This window comes from Palaemon carinicauda, chromosome 17 (genome assembly GCF_036898095.1).
Source record: "Palaemon carinicauda isolate YSFRI2023 chromosome 17, ASM3689809v2, whole genome shotgun sequence".
Lineage (NCBI taxonomy): Eukaryota > Metazoa > Arthropoda > Malacostraca > Decapoda > Palaemonidae > Palaemon > Palaemon carinicauda.
In genome coordinates, this window is record NC_090741.1 from 59,291,012 (window position 1) to 59,297,192 (window position 6,181).

Here is a 6,181-nt window from a genome sequence, read left to right on the forward strand (position 1 = left end):
ATCGGTTTTTTAATGGCTGTGACTTTGACTTCATTTATTATTATTATTATTATTATTATTATTATTATTATTATTATTATTATTATTATTATTATTATTATTATTATTATTTGCTAAGCTACAACCCTAGTTGGAAAAAAAGCAGGATGCTAAAAGCCTGAGGGCAACAACACGGAAAATAGCCCAGTATGGAAAGGAAATAAATAAATCATATGGGCTGCAAGAAGTAATTAATAATATAAATCATCTTACAACCAGAAACAACGTTGAAATATATAATGTATATATAAACAATGAAGCGAGAAATAGTGTATCTTGGTGTAGGCCTACTCTTAAGAGACCTCTAATTAACCAATGACTGTGGGAGATAATTTGAATATACATATCTTTTTTATTTTCTGAATTTTAGGATAGAGTGGATGTCCTGATTAAAATGGGCTACGCCGTATAAAATTCTTCGAAGATTTCAGCTTTAAGAGTTCATATGACATATCTTTTAAGATCATATGAGTTATTAGTTTGGTAGTTTTGAAGGAGACTGTAGGTTTTCTATAATTTTTTTATCTTTTACATTTGGATAGTTTTAAATAAGCCTAAAAGACACATTTTTCTCAAATCTGTAGTCTCATGAATGAACTAATTTCCTTAATGCTGTTTAATGTCGCTCCCTTAATTCATTGTTAAATCTATGAGTACAATTATATTATCTTTTCAATATGGATCTGAGTTGGAGAATCATAATTTAGTTATTATAAGTTTTATTTTAACGTGTAATTTACCAGAGAAGATTCAGTAGGTCTACATGTCTTGAAAATATGACATTCATCTCTATATATTCATAACTTCGGAAGTACAAAATGAAAAGAATTTTATGTCATTGACTAATTCTACCTAAGAATATGTTAATAAAGATGAAATTTGAAAAAGAATATAAAATGTTACCAAAGGAAACTAATGATTAAGGAATTATAAAAATATTTACCTTGTTTAATGAGCATTGTGAAGCTTTTCTTCAATAAGTCATTCTTGCGTTGACAACCAAACACTATGGAATAAAATGAAAAGTAAAAGATCTATTATAATAATATGCAAGTTAATTTTTCGTATTCTACGGTACATGGAATATTATCACCCTTTGAATTTATATATACTTTGTATTCTGAAGTACACGCATAAGTTCAGAGTCTGTAAATTAGTACACCAGCTTCATAGTAATTGACAATCCTGGGATATGATTCATTCATAGTCTCTATTTTTCCCTCTGTTGTAAGGCTTTGGAGTATTCTTTATGGTTCTGTCACGGTATTCGCTTCCTATTAGAAACAGAAATGTCTATTGTTCATTTCATAGTTCTGCTCATTACCCCAATTTTTTTTTTACAGTAGGTCTAGGAGAGAGAGAGAGAGAGAGAGAGAGAGAGAGAGAGAGAGAGAGAGAGAGAGAGAGAGAGAGAGAGAGAGAGAGAGAGAGCTATTGGCAATTCTCTTAATTACTTTCTAAATAGTACTATATTGTTTTAGGTAACTAGACTAATAGTACACATAGATTACATTTCTATATTTTCTAAAGGATACGTAAATTTCAGTAATTTTAAAGAGTTAGTGTAGGCTATACCAAGATCAGCTAAATCAGGAAGAATCATTTTTTGTCTTATCAGTGTCGATGGTCACTGATTATCTGATGTGGTAATAATATATTTACGTAATACAGTACTCTGTAACCCTCAGTTTATCTCTGATAAGATGCTAATAAGGGTGAAATTACAAAGAACGCATCATCATTAATATACTAAAACGTAGTATGTTATTATTATTATTATTATTATTATTATTATTACCCGCTAAGCTACAAACCTGGTTGGAAAAGCAGAATGCTATAAACCTAAGGGCTCCAACAAGGAAAATACATAGTAAAACAGATTTCACAATAAATATTCCGAACAAAAGACAGTTCTAGTTAATATTTTAATCCAATTCCCCTGAACCAGCTAAAATAATACCATTAAATATGAAGTTGAGTCTTAATTGCATCTACATTTTGTCTTTAAACAAAAATTAAATCTTTCAATCGACCGAACACTGTGTTTACATTATGAGGTTCGGTGTCGTGTGCATCATTGGCCTTGAAATTCTCACGTCCTTGTTACCAGGCGTTGGTATGAATGGCCTTATATAAAGGTCTATGGAATACATATTGTGTATTACATTTGTAAATAAATATATTTAGCTAAGTAACAATTCTACTAATTATCCGGTATTTAAATAGCTTCCCCATGGGATTATACTGATCAGCTCGTTTTGATATTACAAGCGTTGCATGACACTGCCAATAAGTTGTATTTTGACCCATTCATTAAATCAATTTCACTTATTTAAATTTCCTTTCCATCAATTTCATCATCAAGTGGTTTCTCCCCTGAACTACTAGTCAATTTTCTAACAAATCAGGCCTATTTGCATTTCAACCATTTGATGATACAACTGCTAAATGTGTTATAAGTGTTAATAGAAGTTTATCAAGACAATAACACAAAGAGTTAAGATTACAAGTAGGCAACTGATAGTATGACAGACCGACTGTAATGGCTTACCAAGGTTGGTAAGGTATGCGAGGAATCATTGTTCTTGGGTGATCAGGTTGATCAAGTTTTGAAAATTAAAGAAATGGAAACCTAAATTGGAGTAGTTAGTTGGACAATATAGACAGAAAATTTACGGCAAGTTACGCAAGCAGACGTAGTGATACAGCAACTCAATGAGTGACCAATAAAATTGCATTATACATACATACATACATACATACATATATATATATATATATATATATATATATATATATATATATATATATATATATATATATATGTATATATATATATATATATATATATATATATATATATATATATATATATATATATATATATATATGTGTGTGTGTGTGTGTGTGTGTGTGTGTGTGTGTGTACGAGTAACATGAACTGTTAATAATAATAATAATAATAATAATAATAATAGATAGCGTGATAGTGGGGACCGTGACGAATTTGTATATTGGGTTTAATTATGGATGACTTGTAATAAGAAAATTATAAGTAATTAGCAATTATAATAAAACATTTTAAGGACAGCAACATCAAAACAAATCTTTCACATATAAACTATAAAAAACTATAAAAAAGAGAAAAAAACAAGAGGAAGAGAAATAAGATAGAATAGTGTGCCCGAGTGTACCCTCAAGCAAGTGAACTCTACCCCAAGAAAATGGAAGATCATGGTACAGAGGCTAAGGCACTACCCAGGACCAGAGAACATTGGTTTGATTTTGGAGTGTCCTCCTAAAAGAGCTGCTTCCCACAGCTAAAAAGTCTCTCCTATCCTTACCAAGAGGAAAGTGGCCACTGAACAATTACACTGCAACAGTTAACCCCTTAAACGAGGAAGAATTGTTTGGTAATATCAGTGTTGTCAGGTGTATGAGGACAGGGAGAAGAATATGTAAAGAATATGCCAGGCTATTCAGTATATGTGTAGGCAACAGGAAAATGAGCCGTATATATATATATATATATATATATATATATATATATATATATATATATATATATATATATATATATATATATATATATATATATATATATATATATATATATATATATATATATATATATATATCCTACACCTATTGATACAAAGGGCCTCGGTTAGATTTCGCCAGTCGTCTCTATCTTGAGCTTTTAATTCAAATACTTCTCCATTCATCATCTACTTCGCGCTTCATAGTCCTCAGCCATGTAGGACTGGGTATATATTATTTCTGAGTGGGGATACCTCATTGTGGTGAAACGGTTTGTGTATCGCCATGATCAGCAAAACTGTACTAGTCAGGGCCACCCATACTAGGTTGGTTTGCTGTAAGCGATCGGACTAAAGTCTCCAACCATTACAAATTCGCAATGGCCAGCGTGGCGATGTCTGGGGCCTTTGTGCTGCAGTGGACTAGAAACGGTTTTACAGGAAATTTAGTATTGCATTTTTTATGACATGTCTACTCTCAGTCTTGGGAATTTCACTCACTGTCCCTTTACGTCGAGACTGTCCTTCCACCACAAATTAACAATTATTGTTAATTACACGATAAACTACTTCACCACTCACCTACGATGAATTTTTTTTCTAAAGAAAAACTTCGCCATGGAAGAGCATTTGGTTCCTTGAGAGTACCCAGGAGTACCTAGGCCTATATCAACAACGAGGGACCTTCGGAGTATGGCGAGTTCCTCGCCTCTTCTTCGTGATAGAATATCGTAACAATGGCCTCTTCCCTTTCCCGCGTCGTCATGGTAAGAGACTACCGTTACTATTTTCAGCACCTCTTTTTATCGCAAATACGAATCCCGGAAATGGCGATTGCCCTATTCGTTGAGACAAACGTGTCCCTGAATCGTGTCTCGTGTAAACAAACCCAGTCAGTGTTGCTTGCCAGATGGTTTGGTCTAAAAATCCCCAAAACTCATGATAAAAAATCCCCAAAACAACCCAAAAATCCCCAAAACAACCCAAAAATCCCCATTTCCACAATTATATTTTCTTCTGATCATGTAGGCTATACTAATATAGAAATTACAATACTTCATATAAGTGCAAGTAAACTAATTGTAACAATAAAAGAGTTTACTAATTTTCGTTTCTTCATAGAAATTCGTACAGAATATTCCCATTAGACATCCAAAATCCCCAAATCTAAGGAAAAATCTCTATATTTGGTAACCCTGATACCTAGCTTCTCCCATCGCTCAGTTCGCTCTTCGTTGAAGGTCACACACGGAGAGTTGGCCAACTTAACGCAGGTCTTGGCCAACAACGGTGAATTGAATGAACAAGATAATAGGGAAGTGAAGGAGGCAATGAATAATAATAGCGCTGGATCAGTGATATTTTTATATTGTTATAACTACTGTACAATTATTATTACCTGTTCATTTCCCTTTGCCTACACGCACACCGAGTAGTGTGGCCTATATTCTCCAGTCCTCATATACTGAGATTACCAAACAGTTCTTCTTCTCTCAAGAAATTAACTACTGCACTGTAATTACTCAGTGACTACTTCCCTCTTGGTAAGGGTAGAAGAGATCTTTAGCTATGGGAAGCATCCCATCTAGGAGGACACTCCAAAATCAAACCATTATTCTCTAGTCTTGGGTAGTGCCATAGCCTCTGTTCCATGGTCTTCCACTGTCTTGGGTTAGAATTCTCTTGCTTGAGGGTACATTCAGGAACACTATACTATCTTATTTCTTTTCCTCTTTTTTTTTTAAAGTTTTATAGTTTATATATGAGATTTATTTTATTGTTGATTACTTCTCTTATTTTACTTATTTCCATATTTCCTTTCCTTACTGGTTTATTTTCCCTGTTGGAGCCCTTGGGCTTACAGCATACTGCTTTTACAACTGGGGTTGTAGCTTAGCAAACAACAACAACAATAATAATAATAATAATAATAATAATAATAATAATAATAATAATAATAATAATAATAATAATGAAGTAATCGAAGGACATAAGATCAACTTATGCTAAAGAGATAGTGAGAAAGTGAAGTGACTTGTGTGTGTGTGTGTGTGTGCGCGTGTATGCATATTCATACATCCATACACTCACAGCAGCATGTACACGCAAGGAGAAAATAAAAGAAGTCTTGCAGTAGGAAAAGAATGGCAGTGAAAAAACCTGCTTGTATTCTTGAAGTTGATCAACAAGGCAACATTTCTTTTTTTTTTTTTTTTTGAGTAAAAGTCTTTGAAAAGGAGATGATTGGCGGGGGGGGGAGGGGGTTGCTAGGAAGGGGATCATTTGCTTGCTAGATTTCTTGATTTATAACCAGCAAATAAAAGCTTATTACCATGACACTTTACATTTGACAATGAGTGTGATTCTCTCTCTCTCTCTCTCTCTCTCTCTCTCTCTCTCTCTCTCTCTCTCTCTCTCTCTCTCTCTCTCTCTCTCTCTATTTGATGCTACTTTTTATATTATATTTTCTTTTAGTAAAATTATCACAAAATCTCTCTCTCTCTCTCTCTCTCTCTCTCTCTCTCTCTCTCTCTCTCTCTCTCTCTCATTTTTATTGGTAGGCCTAGGTGTTATTAGTAAGTCGGAAAGGTACCTCAAATCAA